Source organism: Giraffa tippelskirchi, chromosome 3 (assembly GCF_054371585.1).
Source record: "Giraffa tippelskirchi isolate mGirTip1 chromosome 3, T2T-mGirTip1v1.2.pri, whole genome shotgun sequence".
Taxonomy (NCBI): Eukaryota; Metazoa; Chordata; class Mammalia; order Artiodactyla; family Giraffidae; genus Giraffa; species Giraffa tippelskirchi.
In genome coordinates this window covers 68,536,548-68,555,095 of record NC_137277.1, presented here as the reverse complement: position 1 = coordinate 68,555,095, position 18,548 = coordinate 68,536,548, and the positions used below count along the sequence as shown (strand labels likewise).

The following is an 18,548-nucleotide window of genomic DNA, read 5'->3' as shown; positions in this document are numbered from 1 at the left end:
GTGTGACATTTACCAGCACTTAACTTAAAAATAAACTCCCTCCTCTATGAGGTACAGGCCCCCTTCACCTAACCCACTGAGCCCTCTCACATGTCACACTGATCCTTGTCATGTGAGGACCTTTGCCCTTGTGTCACACTGGCCCTACCCCCGTCATCCTCTCCTCATGTCACACTGTCCTCATCTCCTGAAATCATGGGCTTTTAGGTCTCTTTGGCTCCCACACACACCTGAGCATCTCCCATCAATAACCCACTTCTGCCCTGATCTGAATACCTTCTTCTCCTGTCATATGCCCCTTGACTTCCTTCCTCAAAGGTCATCTATGCATGCCCCAGCTGGCGAGCAAGGACTGGCTCCTCCTCTGGCATTTGGTCAAATGGTGGTCCTGACTCTTTTGAATGTATTCCTCTGATTGGCTGTGAATGTTTAGCTATACTTTCTGAGTTCATGGCCATAAGTGAAGTTTCCCACTCACTCTCTGATCTGGCTACACCACTAACTACACTAAGGAACACTCTGCCTCTCTGCTCTCCATCTGTGCTAATTCTTGTCTGATACTCACTGAGCTCCACTTGTTCAGACTGGATTTTAAGAGCCCTCTGATTCCAGCTTGAGTCCACTCCTCCAATCCCTTAAGCCCTCAACCCAGAATATTAGTTGAAGATGCTGAAGATGAAGCTCCAATACTCTGGCCACCTGATGCATGGCCAGAGTATTGGAGAAGAGTCAACTCATTGGAAAAGGCCCTGATACTGGGAAAGATTGAAGGCAGAAGGAGAAGGAGATGATGAGATGGTTGGACGGCATCACGGAATCAATGAACATGAATTTTACCAAGCTCCGGGAGATCGTGAAGGACAGGGAAGTCTGGCGTGCTGCAGTTCATGGGGTCACAAAGAGTCGGACATGACTGAGGGACTGCACAACAATAACCTCCAATGCCCAAACGGTTTCCGGGAGCATTATTTTTCTTTTTCCTCTATTATGGACTGTCTACTATAGGCCAGCCAGTTTCTCCAGTGCTTTTTCCTCTGGCCATCACTGAACACGCTTCTTTTCATTCTTTGGCTCATTGTACAGACATATTTGAGGGCACTTACTTTACCTGCTGTTTGTCAGGGGATCTGCCCCTGCCCCAAACCCTTGCTACATGGCTCAAGATTGGATGTCAGAAGGCCAGAAACCAAATCCTTAGAGATCCCTGGATCAGAGTAGCTCTACTTTGGTGCCCAACCCTGGTTCTTCCTAACCTGGGTCTGACACTTCCACACTCATAGCTCATCCTATCAGACCCTCACATACTTCTGGAAGGTCTCAGACTCAAGCAGTTCTACGTACCTGGTTCATGACCTTGACTTCCTTAAGGACAGGATTTATATCTGATTTAACAATGTGCCTCCAGACCCTAACACAATACCTGGCACCACACAGATTTTACACACACACAACTTTTTTAGATGAATGAGTGAATATCACTTTTTTTTTATCTTTTGACTTAAAACCCTCAACAACCTGCAACACTGACCTGAGTCCAAGGAATCTACGCTCCCTGACTTGATTTAGGTCATTTCCCTGTGAGTTGTAGTGGGAATAGTATTCCCAGATCATGGTCTTTGATTTAACCAAGGATGAGGTATTGGACATCATTGACTTGAGATTTAATCTTTTCTCCTTTTAAAAGTTTAATTGAAGTATAATGACATACAATAACTACACATGTTTCAAGTGTAAAATTTGGTAAATTAATGAACATATTCCCAAAATATTCCTTATGTCCCTTTGCAATACCTTCTTTCCCCCCTCTCAACCACCACCTTTTCACCAGGCAACTACTAATCTGTTTTCTGTCACTATAGGTTAAGTTACACTTTCTAGAATTTTAGATAAATAGAATCACACAGTATGTTTTCTTTTTTTTAAAATCTGGCTACTTTCACTCAGCATAATTAACTTGAGATTCATAGATGCTATTGTGTAACTATAGAATTCATTTATTTTCACTGCTGAGTGATATTCCATTGTATTGGTATACCGAAATTTGCTAATTTATTTACCCATTGATTAATATTTGGGTTGTTTCCACTTTGGGGCTGCTACAAATACAACTTGTATGAAATCACTATACATGTGTGTCTTTATGTAGACATATGCTTCCTTTTCTCTTGGATAAGTAACTAGAGGTGAAAAGGGCTGGATTATATATAGTAGGTAATGGTTTAACTTTTAAAGGAATGGCCAAAGTATTTTCCAAAGTATTTTACATTCTCACCAGAAGTGTATGAGAGTTCCAGTTCCTCTATATCATCACAAACACTTGATGTGCTCAGTCTTTTAAAAAAATTTTTTTTAATTGAGATATAATTGACAGATAACATCGTATTAGTTTTACATATACGGTGTGCTCAGTCTTTTAATTTCATTTATCCTCATAACTGTGAAATAGTGTTTCATTTTGGTTTTAATTTGCGATTCCCTAATGACTAATGATAATGAACATCTTTACACGAGCTTGTCATTCATGTATCTTTTTTCAATAGTATGTTCAAATCCATTAAAAATTGTATTCTTTCCTTATAATTGAGATGTGAAGGTTTTAAAAAATATCTTCTAGATGGGAATCCTTCAATACTTCCAGAAGCTGGAGAAATGGACTCCTACAGGTCCATCCACCTGCCTCATCCCCAGAATCAATTATTTTCAATTTTCTAATCTTTCTCTTTCCAAACTCCAAAGTAAGCAGCCACACTATTCATTACTGACATGTGTCTCATATATATTTTTATTTCAGTCTGCTTTTGTTTCCACACAAGGTAGATAACCAGGTATACCACAGATCTCTTCCTATTGGAAAAGTTGCCTTTCGCTACTGTCTTCAAGGGCCATGTTTGAATGGGGTTATAATGTAGCAGTCCATTTTTGACTTTACACATACCAAGCAGACCCATCTGTATGCCAAGCACAAGTTTTTTCTTCTCCAAGAGCTTGTCATAAGGGAAGGTAGGGAATCTCCCTGCCTCCCACCCCTAAAACAAGCATACATGTAAACTGAGGAAGGGGCAACAGTGCCATAGTGGTGGATGACACAGGAATCTGAACCATCTACTTATGCAGCTTCCTTGTCTTCTGGCCCTGATCAGGACCAATCCTAGATGTATTACTTCTGTCTTATTGGAACTCTGCTGGGGCCCACATGACATTATGATTTAGTGGATCTGATAGAACACACCTTATGATGAACAATTCCGGTGTCATTGTTACTGGATATTCCAAGCTCAAGTTCTCTGTCTCTACAGGGCACAGTAGCACATTAGGGACTACTTTTTGAATTGTCTCTGCTGCAGATGGCATAACATTGTTTCAGAACTCTACAGTCTATGTGGTGATTCTCTCAGTAGGGCCACAAAATTTCTTTTCCCATCACAGATATCTCTAATGGCATAGTTCTGCTGGCTATATGATTCAAGGAGCAGGACTCCTTGCACCATAACCTGAGACTTCTTCAGAGCTTTTTCCTATTCTGGACCCCACTCAGGAAATGGTTCAATGCAGTATTTCCAAGTGTTGAAGACCCCGACTCCAGAACCCCAAGAGCCCACTGGGCACTATGCTTCTTCTTAGTGCTGAGGTGTCTGGCATGTCCCAGTCCACTATCTTTTACCCTCTAGAGCACATGCTTCTTGACAAGGCCTCTAACATTCTTGCCACAGCTTAATCACTTGTTCTGATTAAACTGATGGAGTAGTTATCTGTTGCTTTCTTTGAAATTACACATCAGGTTAAAACAGTAAATGTTTATTATCTCACAGTTTTTGTAGGTCAGGAATTCAGGAGTGGCATACTTGAGTGATTCTGGCTCAAGGTCTCCCATGAGGTTATACGCAAGATGCTGAATCATCTGAAGGCTTGACTGGGCTAGAGGATATGCTTTTATTTAATACGATGGCTCACTTAAATGGCTTTTGGCAGCAGAACTTAGTTCCTTTCCACATGAATCTTTCTGTAGGGCTACTTCAGAGTCCTTATCACATGGAAACTGTCTTCTCTCATAGCAGGTGACCCAAGAGAGAGAGCAAGGAATGGAGCTGAATGCCTCAGAAGTCACACATCATCACGCTGCAGCACTCAATTTGTTAGTCACTAAGTCCAGTCCACACTCAAGGGAAGAGAAATTAAGCTCCACCTCTTGAAGGAAGAGATACCAAAGGATTTGTGGGCATACTTGCAAACCACCACGCATGATATCTCTACTATAGTGGATCTCTGTGATGATATGCAGGCTGTCCAGGTGGTCCAGGTTTCTTAGGGGTATACCATGACTGAAGGAAAAAGAAAACGCTCGTGTTATTAATGGACATCTGTTACCTTTTCTTGTGCTGTGCTGTCTTTAGTCTCTCAGTTGTGTCCAACTCTTTGTGACCCTGTATACTGTAGCCCACCAGGCTTCTCTGTACATGGGGATCCTCCAGGCAAGAATACTGAAGTGGGTTGCCATGCCCTCCTCCAGGGGATCTTCCCAATCGAGGGATCAGACCCAGGTCTCCCGCATTGCAAGCAGATTCTTTACTGTCTGAGCCACCAGGGAAGCCCAAGAATACTGGAGTGGGTAGTCTATCCCTTCTCCAGGGGATCTTCCAAACCCAGGAATGGAAGCGAGGTGTCCTGTATTGCAGGCAGATCCTTTACCAGCTGAGCTACCAGGGAAGCCCCCCCTTTTCTTGATAGAAGTGAAAATGAAGGCACTTGCAAGTCAACACAAGGTACCTGAGGCCATATTAATGTGTTACAGCAGAGATATTACATCTGGCATAGCAACTGTAACTAGGTCAACTATTTGGTTGAGTTTAGTATTCTCCAGGATCAGACAATTTTGTCAGGGCAAGACTGGTGAATTACATGGGATAAATAAGGAATATCATCCTATATGCTTCAGATCTTAAAGGGTAGCACTAATCTTTGCCACTTTCCCCAGTATGTGATACTGTTTTTAATTTACTATCTCAGTGAGGGAACAAATGTTAGCTATCTCACTTGGTCTTCCCAACTAATACAGCTTTTATCCCATAGTACAAAGGATCTTGTACTGGAGGTTCTGCCAGTTACCAAGCACGTCCATTCCAATTACACATGGGGGACCCAGAGAAATGAACTCTTTCTACCCTAGTTTTCTCCATGGCATTTATCACCATCTAACCTAGCACATATCACACTGACTCATTTTTATTTATCGTCTGTCTTCCCAATGGATATAATTTCTGCAAGGGAAGGCTCTTTCGCTTTTTTAAAACTGATTTATTTCCATTGTCTACATAGTGCCTCACATGTCACAGAAACTTTATAGTTCTAGCACATAGCAGACAGTCTGTAAATATTTGCTGAGTGAAAGAATAGTGACTCTCAATATGAGTTTATTTTTGTTATTCTTATAATTGCTCCTAAGATTTTTCCGTCTCTTCCAGTAAGAATGAATTCAAATGTGAAGTGTTCACTTTGGAGCAAATTAGGGAAAGGCTCCCACAAGAGGATCACAGATGACCACTGGCCCCTCAGCAGTCCCGTGGAACAGTGTATGTGTTGGTGATGAACTGAACGGTGGAAGACAGGCCATGAAGGACACCAAGGTTCTTGGTACCTTCTCTATCTCTCTTCCCCCAGTGTGGGTTGAAGTATACATATTTAATGTCCCATGTTTTCCGGTGGTAATTATTGGTGTTTTGAGCCTCCTAAAATGGAATTGCTTGTTTTTAAAGAATTGAATTAGTCATAAAATTTTAAATACTTTCAGACTTTCTTCTGAAAACTTGGAAGATCTGGCTATTGTCATTTTTTCTGATGCTTAGAATTAGATACTCATTTCAGATGGGGCATATACTTTTGTATTTTATCACAGTTCTCATCACTCCTTTTGTCTCTTTCATACTAAGGCTAAATGACTGTTGTCATTCATCAGTATATGAACAGGATCATTTTTCTTAAAGAAGAAAGTGATAGTTTTATATCCAAGTCCATATAAAAACTGGGAAAAATGAAATGTAGACAGAGAGAAGTATACATTTCAAGAAAAATGGAAGAATGCTTATAGAAGGTAAGAGAGCACAAAGATCATTCCTAAGCATTTACTACATAATACGCAAACATAGGTGGGAACATAGCATGCAATTCAAGATATAGGGGCCTAGTGTCTGCAATCCTTCTTAATCCAATAAGAAAGAATAAATAGTATATTCTACTTAATTTGTAAGGTATTTAATTGTTTTTAAAAGAAAATCTGTAATTCCCATTATTATGCATAACAATTTTTAATTTCTTTTCTTTCCATGTTGATATCTACCCCCCAAGATCTGTACTGTCTCACTCCAACTCCCAAATTTTGCCCTTTGGAAATGGAACTACAGAAGGAATCTGTGCTAGTTCATATGCTTAATAATGGTAGCTTCCTTATTTACATAAAGAAAAGTTTTGCTATTCTAGTTCAGAAGAGAATTAATCTCAGCTGAGGACCTTTATTTTCTTCAATTTTAATGTGTGGGAGGGCAGGTTCAGTTCAGTCGCTCAGTTGTGTCCGACTCTTTGTGAACCCATGAACAACAGCATGCCAGGCCTCCCTGTCCATCACCAACTCCCGGAGTCCACCCAAACCCATTTCCATTGAGTCAGTGATGCCATCCAACCATCTCATCCTCTGTCGTCCCCTTCTCCTCCTGCCCTCAATCTTTCCCAGCATCAAGGTCTTTTCAAATGAGTCAGCTCTTTGCATCAGGTGGCCAATGTATTGGAGTTTCAGCTTCAACATCAGTCTTTCCAATGAACACCCAGGACTGATCTCCTCTAGGATGGACTGGTTGTATCTCCTTGCAGTCCAAGGGACTCTCAAGAGTCTTCTCCAACACCACAGTTCAAAAGCATCAATTCTGCGGCACTCAGCTTTCTTTATAGTCCAACTCTCACATCCATACATGACCACTGAAAAAACCACAGCTTTCACTATACAGATCTTTGTTGACAAAGTAATGTCTCTGCTTTTCAATATGCTATCTAGGTTGGCCATAACTTTCCTTCCAAGGAGTAAGCGTCTTTTAATTTCATGGCTGTAATCACCATCTGCAGTGATTTTGGAGCCCAGAAAAATAAAGTCAGCCACTGTTTCCACTGTTTCCCCATCTATTTGCCATGAAGTGACGGGACCAGATGCCATGATCTTAGTTTTCTGAATGTTGAGCTTTAAGCCAACATTTTCCCTCTCCTCTTTCACTTTCATCAAGAAGTTCTTTAGTTCTTCTTCACTTTTTGCCATAAGGGTGGTGTCATCTGCATATTTGAGGTAATTGATATTTTTCCCGGCAGCCTTGATCCCAGCTTGTGCTTCCTCCACCACAGGGTTTCTCATGATGTATTCTGCATATAAGCTAAATAAGCAGGGTGACAATATACAGCCTTGACATACTCCTTGTCCTATTTGGAACCAGTTCCTTGTTCCATGTCCAGTTCTAACTGTTGCTTCCTGACCTGCATACAGGTTTCTCAAGAGAGCTTCCCTGGTGGCTCAGATGGAGGGCGAGTGGGAAGGGATTTATCCTTCCAGTTGCTTTTTAGTTGATAGTTTTAGGATCCAGTAACCATAATTGCAACAATAAAAGTACAATTTCAGGTTAGTAGTTTGAATTCTGAGATGGTCTTACCTGGAAAATACGCATGATGACTAGAAAAATGTAACAACACCAAGTAAAATTATCCAGATGTTTTATTAAAAGGCCAAACACAAATCCATCATAATCCGGGCATTTAGCTAAGCTTCAATAGTAATTAGGTTATGGTGCATAGCTGTCAAACTCTTATAAGGAAACAAGAGTCTTCTTATATTTATCTGAATATGTCTGTCTCCTTCCATCACTTTTCCATCTTCATTTAAATCAATTTTAAAGACAAGGGAGTCATTGAGCCCAATATTCATTGATAGCCAAGCAGGCAGCTTTTGGGTGTGAACCAGACTGGGGATGACTCACTGGAAGCCAAATGTTCATGTGGAAAGCTCCCCCTAAAATGGCACGAAAGTAAATATTTATAAACATGTTAAAAAAGCATTGTGGAACTCTTGGGAGGAGGGGTTAAAATATTGCCACACATTCCTAATTACACCATTTTGATAAAACACTGCTTTGCTACCATGGAGGCTGGTCCAAGACTTATGCCTTTCAGAAACAAGGTTGCTATAATTGGTATGACTGTCCTGACTCACAGTACTTCTTATTTTGAAATATGATTCTATTTTGATAACCTCAGCCCAATCTGTATTTTGAATGCGTTGAAAAATTCATATGCTACTTGTGAAAATGTTCAGTTTCCTATAGATAGGTCTCTCAGTTGCAATCTACACAGGGGTCACAAGAAAAGAGTGGTTAAAAATGGAAATGTATTTCTTGTTGAGCAAATATTTACCTCAAATTGTATAAGTATATATTTAAATTCTGCACCATGATGTTGACTGTTATATTAAATGCCCTTCTTTACCCCCTCAAGCAAATAAAAAGCAATTGTCTTTATTCTGATAGATACATATCAGTTTGGTACATATCAGTTTCCTGTTAGACTTAGGCCCTAGAACCCATGACTCAGATGATCTGGGTCCGTGGGAAGTCAGCTCCTGTCAGAGATGCTCTGAAGACAAGGTGATGGTAGTGGTGAAAGGGTGGTGTTTTTCTGTCTGGTCCTGATTTGAAAAGGAACCAAGGAATAAAGAGGTAATCAGGCCAAGAGGCCAGTTCTCCTGCAAAGTCAAACTACCTGCCCTTTTCCTATGACCCCTACTAGGGTTTCTAGGTTTGTTGGCACATTTTAAAAAGGACATTGAGTCAGCCAGCAGTGACAGTTGAACTCACTGAACTTAATGAAGTGAAAGTTCCTCAGTTGTGTCCAACTGTTTGTGATCCCATGGACTATAGAGTCCATGGAATTCTCCAGGCCAGAATACTGGAGTGGGGTAGCCTTTCTCTTCTCCAGGGGATCTTCCCAACCCAGGGATCAAACCCAGGTCTCCTGCATTGCAGGCGGATTCTTTACCAGCTGAGCTACAAGGGAAGCCCACTGAACTTAGCAGCAGCACTTTTTTAGAATGTTGTCTTGTTTATGGTCAAAAACTCAGTCTACATAACAAAAGGAAGTATATCAGAGAAGGAATAAATAAATAAAGATGTATTAAAGTTAAAAAAAAAAAAATTGTCTTGTATCCAAGAAAGCAATAACAACTCCTTTCAGTCATACCTGTGTTGTATATGTTAATAAGGTGACTCTTGGTAGGCATGATTTAACCAATCATAACCATGTATGGAGCCGCCATTAAATGCTCTAAATGAAAGTCCAGAGAGCTTCCTAATTAGTGAACACATGGAGGTGTTGGGAGGGTGGCATTCCTAGAGAGCTCTGTGCCATCACTCCCCGACCACAATCCTATACCTTGTCTAGTGCACTTCTTCCGGTTGGTTGTTCCTGAGTCATATCATAAACTGGTAATAGCAAGTAAACTATGATTTCTGTGAGCTGTTCAAACAAATTATGAAACTTGAAGGGGGAGGTAATGGGAGCGCTCAATTTATAGCCTGTCAGTCAGAAGTACAGGCGGCCTGGGACTTGAGACAGTTGCCTAAAGTAGGGATAGTCTTGTAGGAATGAGCCCTTAACCTGTGGGGTCTGCACTGACTGGTAGCTACTATCAGAACTAAATTGTGGGGCACTTCGTTGATATCTGGAGAGTTGGAAAATTGGTTAGTGTGAGGAAAAAACCCACAGATTTGGTGTCAGAAGTATTGTTAGCAAAAAACAGTTCACTGTGCTTTTATGATTTCAGTAAGCTAGAATATGTATCAGGTTTGCCAAATCCATATGAAAAAACATACATATAGGTTCTAGTCTGCTGGGTAGATCAGACAAGACTCAGCTGACTCACAGATACATGGAAATAGATCAAACAAGTAGCATGTGTTTGAAAGGAACACTTTAGTTAGACAAGGAGTGGGGATTTTTTGACAATCGTTTTGAATATGAGTCAGAGTGTAGGTTTGAGTGGGTGAGCATGTGGGTGGATACATCTGTGGGTGTCAGAAAGAGACAGCCAGAGATAGATGGCTGCAGATCCCTAGCTAGTAAAATGACTATAATAGTAAGATAAATTTAAAAGCATAGAGCTCCACAGAGCCCTTTAAAATAGTTTTAGACACATGATGTCTACAGACAGGCTTATTTAAAATACCAATTGCTTCCCACAAAGACTTTAAATTACTCCCTCCTTACACAATACCAGACAATTTTCATTTACCACTTACTTGAAATTTGATAATTACCACAAATGAAACCCAACTTACATTGTTAGTAGTCAAAACCATTTAAAAATGGGAAAACTGAGATAATTGGGCTGCATTTCTTATCTAGAAAGTGACCTTCAGCTGTTTACAGACCAAGAAATGATAGCAAATAACTTGCCACAGAAATAGAAGCTAAAGAAGAGGGATTTTATTTATTTACAGCTGTAACAAGATGGTTTCTCATATACTTATCTGCATGAAATAAGTAGGCGATACAAAGATGTAAAAAGACAGGGGATAGGCAATGAAATTTCTTGCCTGGTTTCACTGGAGAATAATGATAATGGTGAAGTGAAGTCTATGCACAGAGACTTTATTTAACGAAAAATTCACAAATGTTCACTGTTTTGGGCAATTCCATGATGACATTTCTAGACCCTGACAAGTGTGAATCTACGGGCAAGTCCAAAACTCACAAAAGCTACAGAGAATATCCCTGGAGACTAAAAGAAATAATCCCAGAATGACAGAGATGGTGGACCAACAGGCAGAGGAAGACAGTCACTCAGCACACAGCTCCCGTATCAGGGCCTCTGTGATGCCTCCCTGCTGTGCTCGCTGGTGGAATGACAACCTGCCTCTGCCCTCTAGGCACTAGCTCATAGGCCCTGTTTGTGCCAGGTTAGTGGAGGAAACAATGGCCAATTCTTCATTCATCAACAGTGACTTTTTTTCAAAACAAAAACCTTTTCCTAATAATAAAAATAATGCATGATCATTATTAAAAAATTCAGATAGAAGAGAAAAGCAGCATTTAATGAGTTTTGGAGAATTCGTTTAAAGTCATTAGATATCAAAGGAGTAGAAAGGGTCTGTGCTTCATCTCATACTCCTTCTTTGTAAACTAACTTCTCCACTCTTTACCATACATAACTTTTCATGATTAATTGATGGAGAACAAGTGATACAATGTACTTGCCTAGCAGGGCAATCTGTCTATATACCATTATTGTTTCTCACATACTGGAAGCATAATATACATTTATTTCATAAGTTACTTCAGGCCTGGAAACATCCAAAACTATATCTGCCTCCTATTCGCATTAATATCACTCCTGCACTCACAAGAAGGGAGCACTCACCTGTCTCTGCTCTAAAGTCCTGATTCTTTACCCTTCGAGCTGAGCTAGGAAGTCAAATTCCATATAAGCAGTCTGAGAATGATGGTATCTTTGAGTCTCCATGAGGTTTGGAACTTTTAATGCAGAGGGTGAACAGCTACGCAGAATGTGTGAGCCTCCTGTAAGTCAGGACAAGATAGGCTAATGTTGCAGTTACCCAATTACTCTGAAATCCCAGTGGCTTAACCCAAGAAAGATTTAATTCTTGCTCTTGTTACACACCGATTGCAGATGGGAAGGCCATCTTATTCAAAGACCAGGATGATGGAGTTTCTGCCATCTTGTGGCTGCAACAGTTCCTTGGTCCCTGTAGCAGGGAAAGAGAGAGAAGAGATTCTCAGTGGGCTTTCCACTGCCTCTGCCCAGAAGGACTGCCTGTGGTTTCTGCTCACATTTCATTGGCCATAGCTAATCACATGGTCTTCCAAACTTTAAAGGAGCTGAGGAATTTGGGAAATGGATGAAATGATTAGCTAAAATGGTCTCTCACCTAAACTGTCTCACACTTAAACTAGTGTGCATTTTTGACACAGGCTGACATTATCCAAAATCAAGTAAGTGATATCTACTTATGTCAATTTTCTACTTTCTTTGACATGAATATTTGAGAGTGAGAAGAAGATAAAGAAGAATATATTGTACACATAAACAGTTTCTTATATATATAAGATAATTACTGTATACATAATAGCATTTTATTTTCTATAACAGGTATTCAAGAAGGAAGAAGATGATTGTGAAAGAGAAAACCGTTACCAAACCCTCATTTTTAGCCACTAATTCCAATTTGGGTTGACTGAAAGCAGCAGCAAGCTTGGATTTGTAAGGGTGGACTAATTTCTGTAACAATTAGTTATCTCTGATCTTTGGAATTCAAGAAAATTTTTTTCTTTTGTGTATCTGAATTTTATAATTTTCCTATAATTTCCCTGGTTAAGACAATGGAGTTTATTATTGCATATGTGACAGTTCTGTGTAGGTGTTTGATGAGTGGCCTTCCAGTGATTCTATTTCTAGAATTTTATCCTGGGAAAATAAACAGCTAATATAAACAAATGCATGTACAAGTATATTTATTGTAGTATGGGGCTTCCCGGGTAGCTCAGACAGTAAAGAATCTGCCTGCAATGCAGGAGACCTGGGTTCGATGCCTGGGTCAGGAAGATTCTCTGGAGAAGGGATTGACAACCCACTCCAGTATTCTTGCCTGGAAAAATCCATGGACAGACGAGCCTGGTGGGCTACATAGTCCATGGGATCACAATGAGTCAGACACGACTTGACTAGCACACACATTGTTAATAAGGGGAAACACTTTCATGACACTTCATACCTCCAGCAATTGAAGGTAAATTAATAATGGTAATTCTAATAAAATATCATGAATGATACCATAGATGTCTTCAGTAATGATGAACAATGTTCCTTATACATTAAGTTAAAATGAAAAGTGAAAGTAAAATCAATCTGTCGCATCCAACTCTTTGTGACCCCTGCAGTGTGGCCCTTCAGGCTCCTCTGTCCATGGAATTCTCCAGGCAAGAATGCTGGAGTGGATTGCCAATTCCCCCTCCAAGGGATCTTCCCAACCCAGGGATTGAACCCAGATCTCCTGCATTGCAGGCAGATTCTTTACCATCTGAGCCACCAGGGAAGCCCTTAAGTAAAAATACCTGTTTATAAATCTCTATGTCTAGAATATTCTCACTTTTATTTTTGGCTTCCCTGGTGGCTCAGTGGTAAAGAACCCGCCTGCCAATGCAGAAGATGCAGGTTCAATCCCTGGGTCAGGAAGATCCCCGGAGAAAGAAATGGCAACCCACTACAGTATTCTTACCTGGGAAATCCCATGGACAGAGGAGTCTAATGGGCTAGAGTTCATGGAGTTGAAAAGAGTTGGACACAACTTAGCAACTTAAAACAACAGCAACAACAAATATATATATATATATATATATATATATATTATATATATATGTGATATATATATATACACACACACAATATATATATCAAATAAAATGGGAATATTCTAGACATAGAAGGTTTGTATATATTTAATTTTTGCTTAGCTAAAGTGATATTTTTCTTAAAAAAAGAAATTTATTTTTTATTTGAAAGCAATAAAAGAAAACCCCTGATGTTTAAAACAAAAACTCAAGAGTTTTAATCCATAGACATCTCAAAGGAAAAACAAAATACCACCTGGTTACCCACACTGGCTCTATCTTCCAGACAGCACCCCTGCCTGAGCACCTTGATGGAGCCCCAGCCACCGTGGTGGGGATGGGGGGGTGGGGTGGGGGAGCCAAGTTCTTGGTAGGCCCTTGTCTCAGTGCCCGGCTTGAGCTAACTGTGGAGTCCATGCATAGCTGCTGCTCTTCATTCCTTACCTCCCTCATTCTGACAATGGTCTGCTTTCTTTCCTTTGAGTAGGAAACCTGCAGAGGCAGCTGGCTTGGGATATTTTGTGTAGGCATGTGAGTTATATGTAAATCACATGCACAGATACTAAGAATCGTTTCTCAGATGGCACAAGTCAAGAATATTTGCCTCAAGTTTGTGTTACACCTAAAAGAGAGCACATACTTCTGATATTTCTCTTAATTTCTTCCAGAATAAATCAAGCCACTGTCAGGAGAGATTTGGCTTTTCAAGTTCACTATTCATTTTGAAGTTATCCATGCATGCATGCTTATAAACATTAAATCATTTTCAAAGAAATTCTACCACAGTTGAATTCAAAGTGAAGAGCCAGAATGTAATAGTTTTATCCAAGAATCAACATCCTTTACAGTTCAAATAATGTAATATGAATTTATAACAACCCAAAGAGGAAAACATTTTTAACTACTTTCAGTATTGAGAATAGTGATTTTATGAACCGTAGACTTCCTCAGCAAAATCATACATCTCTACCACTTATTTATACATATAAACACACATCCCAACTTTTATTACTGTTAAAATTATAGCAGCTATATTCATTTCAAAATTAATTCAAAGAGGTGTACTTTTTAAAAAGATAACACTTACACTTAAAAGTCAAAGCCAATCTTGCTTTTCTATTAAAGACTAACTTTCATTCAATCAATATACTCTCTTCTGAAATATATGAAACTGAGAAAAAAAAAGAAAACACCAAACACTTTGTTTGCTGATTTATAATTAGCCTATATTAGCCTAGGCCATTGTTTTGGTATTTGGAAGCAGGTTGAAACAGAACTACTGATAATTATATGTAACTCATTCTGATTTTATTGACTCAGTCCAGTTCAGTTGCTCAGTCGTGCCCAAATCTTTTCGACCCCATGGACTGCAGCAAGCCAGGCTTTCCTGTCCATCACCAACTCCCAGAGCTTGCTCAAACTCATCTCCATTGAGTCGGTGATGCCATCCAACCATCTCATCCTCTGTCATCCCCTTCTCCTCCTGCCTTCAATCTTGCCCAGCATCGGGGTCTTTTCCAATGAGTCAGTTCTTCACATCAGGTGGCCAAAATATTGGGAGTTTCAGCTTCAGCATCAGTCCTTCCAATGAGTATTCAGGACTAATTTCCTTTAGGATTGACTGGTTAAATCCTAGGGACTCTCAAGAGTCTTTTCCAACACCACAGTTCAAAAGCATCAATTCTTGAGCGCTCAGCTTTCTTTATAGTCCAGCTCTCACATGCATACTTGACTACTGGAAAAACCATAGCTTTGACTAGACAGACCTTTGTTGGCAAAGTAACGTCTTTGCTTTTTAACATACTGTCTAGGTTGGTCATAGCTCTTCTTCCAAGAAGCAAACATCTTTTAATTTCATGGCTGTAGTCACCATCTGCAGTGATTTTGGAGCCCCCCCAAAATAAAGTCTCTCACTGTTTCCATTGTTTCCCCATTTATTTGCCATGAAGTGATGGGCCTGGATGCCATGATCTTAGTTTTCTGAATGCTGAGTGTTAAGCCAGCTTTTTCACTCTCCTCTTTCACTTTCATCAAGAGGCTCTTTAGTTCTTCTTCACTTTCTGCCATAAGGGTGGTGTCATCTGCATATCTGAGGTTATTGACATTTCTCCTGGCAATCTTTATTCCAGCTTGTGCTTCTTCCAGCCTGGCATTTTGCATGATGTACTCTACATATAAGTTAAATAAGCATGGTGACAATATACAGACTTGATGTACTGCTTTCCCGATTTGGAACCAGTCTGTTGTTCCATGTCCAGTTCTGTTGCTTCTTGACCTGCATACAGATTTCTCAGGAGGCAGGTAAGGTGGTCTGGTATTTCCATCTCTTTGAAGAATTTTACACAGTTGGTTGTGATTCACACAGTCAATGACTTTGGCGTAATCAGTAAAGCAGAAATAGATGTTTTTTCTGGAACTCTCTTACTTTCTCAATGATCCAACAGATGTTGGCAATTTATTCTTTGGTTCCTCTGCCTTTTCTAAATCCAGCTTGAACATCTGGAAGTTCTTGGTTTACACACTGCTGAAGCCTGGCTTGGAGAATTTTGAGCATTACTTTACTAGCATGTGAAATGAGTGCAATTGTGCAGTAGTTTGAACATTCTTTGGCATTGCCTTTCTTTGGGATTGGAATGAAAGCTCACCTTTTCCAGTCCTGTGGCCACTGCTGAGTTTTCAAAATTTGCTGGCATATTAAGTGTAGCACTTTCATAGGATCATCTTTTAGGATTTGAAAGAGCTCAACTGGAATTCCATCACCTCCACTAGCTTTGTTGGTAGTGATGCTTCCTAAGGGCCACTTGACTTTGCATTCCGGGATGTCTGGCTCTAGGTGAGTGATCACACCATCGTGGTTATCTGGGTCATGAAGATATTTTTTATATAGTTCTTCTGTGTATTGTTGCCACCTCTTCTTAATATCTTCTGCTTCTATTAGGTCCATACCATTTCTGTCCTTTATTGATTAGCAGTAAATTAAGAATTCTCTTTCTTAACAGAGAAGAATAAGATGTTAATTTTCATAATCATTCAGGATTTTAATAGGCTGGGGAAGACTCTTGAGAGTCCATTGAACAGCAAGGAGATCAAACCAGTCAATCCTAAAGAAAATCAACACTGCATATTCATTGGAAAGACATGCTGAAGCTGAAACTCCAATACTTTGGCCACCTGATTTGAAGAGCCAACTCATTAGAAAAGACCTTGATGCTGGGAAAAATTGAAGGCAGGAGGAGACAGAGGATGAGAAGGTTAGATGGCATCATTAACTCAATGGACATGAATTTGATCAAATTCCAGGAGATAATGGAGGACAGAGGAACCTGGCTTGCTACAGTCTATGAGGTCACAAAAGTTGAACATGACTTAGCAACTGAACAATAGTAAGAAGGGAATTAGTCCTTGAGGGGTAAGGAAATATAGTGCCAGTGCTGAGGTGAAAAGGCAAGGGAAACAGGCTTTGGCAGGACCCTTTGCCTCTTTCATGATTTCCTGAAATGATCCAGCTAAGAATTGCCGTAAATAACTCTCTTGCTAAGGTACAGCTTTTGCTACCACAAAGGACACGAACCAGCATAAAAGGTGTGCTCTGGAAGGAGGACTTACACTCATACCTCAGTGTTACTGCTCCTCTGGAGACCTGGTCTGTCTTCCCTTATTGGCTACTCCCATTGAGTGCCAGCTATAAATGCCGATCATTTGCTCCTGACTCACCGTTCCCTCCTGGAGGAGGAAATGGCAACCCACTCCAGTATTCTTGCTGGGGAAATCCCATGGACAGAGGAGCCTGGTGGGCTACAGCCCATGGGGGTCGCAAAGAGCCAGTCACGACTGAGAGATTGAGAACACTATTCCAGCCTCTGACCTCCTCAGCTGGAGCCTCGTTAAAAAGACCTCAGTCAGCCTGGGTCATCCCTCCTCACTCTCCATCGCTGACCGGTGGGCATGGCGCTTTTCCACCACTGAACTCAGACAATGTGTGAGGACGGTTCACTGTATTGGGCAGGAAGAATATAAAGCAGCTCACTTACTTCACCTGAGAACTATCCTGAAATAGTGTTGGGACCCATGGAAGGGACCCATGCAATTACAAAAGTAACTAAGTGTATGGCTTTTTCTCTGATACCCAGGCATCAGGTAGTAAGAAATAAAAAGTAAAGTTTGGCAACTCAAGCGTATTGTGTTAAATCTCTTTGACAAAGAAGCTGTGATGTTTTCCTAATTCCCACTCCCACGTTTCAGCCATGCTCCCTTCCATATAACCCTTAGCCTCCAACACTTGACTACCCTGCTTCTCCCACCTGCACTGTGAACCCATTTACATGGCCTTGAACCCTTTCACTGTCACACACGCACCAGGGACTCTGTGGAATGTCTTTCTGTATGTGTCGGCTTTTGCTTCCTTTCACCTCTAGAACATGACTTTTTTTAGTTGAACAGGTTCTCTGTTAACCTGTGTGACTGTACTGTGACATAACATAATGCGCAGGTGTGTGCATCTCAACCATCAGCAGATGCTTAAATCCTGATGGTGGTTTAAATCAACCATCAGTATATACAAAGTGCAAGTTGTACGTCTGTAGATTTGTACATACCAAGAGGTATAAACTCCTGTGTTTCTCTGGGTATTTGTGCTTAGGTACTTGTTTATGTGTGTATAAGTCCACATCTGTATACAGCTGTATGTGTGTCTTAAGGCCCAGTCAAGAGCTTCCTGTAAAGTATGACCATTTGCTTCCACATTTCCGTATCTAGCAGTGCTAACCTCTTGCATTTTTTAAACTTTATTTTCACTGTGGTAAAATATACGTAACAAAAAATTTGCCATTTTAACCAATTTTAAGTATATGATTCGGCAGCATTAACTGCATTCACAATGTTGGGCAAACAGTCACCGCTGTCTAGTCCCAGATTTTTCATCACTCAAAAGGGAACTGTAACCAGCAACTCCCAGTTCCCCTTCTCTCAACCCCTGGGACCTTCTAATGTACTTTCTATCTCTATGATTTTGCCTAATGTTTTCAAGGCTCGTCCTTGTTGGAGCATGTATCGGAACTTCTGTTACATGGATATACCACATTTTATTTCTGTTTATTCATTATGGACACTTGGACTGTTTCTAC

General features: G+C 40.4%; 1 long non-coding RNA gene across 1 annotated transcript; it reads right to left on the bottom strand.

Moving 5' to 3' along the window:
- Window positions 1–7,725: 7,725 nt before the first annotated feature.
- On the bottom strand, window positions 7,726–17,859 carry LOC145542414 (uncharacterized). The gene is made up of 4 exons (XR_014079844.1): window positions 17,782–17,859; window positions 11,699–11,783; window positions 11,438–11,595; window positions 7,726–8,035 (listed from the first exon to the last, which is right to left on the bottom strand). It is a non-coding gene; the product is annotated as an uncharacterized LOC145542414 (long non-coding RNA).
- Window positions 17,860–18,548: the final 689 nt, after the last annotated feature.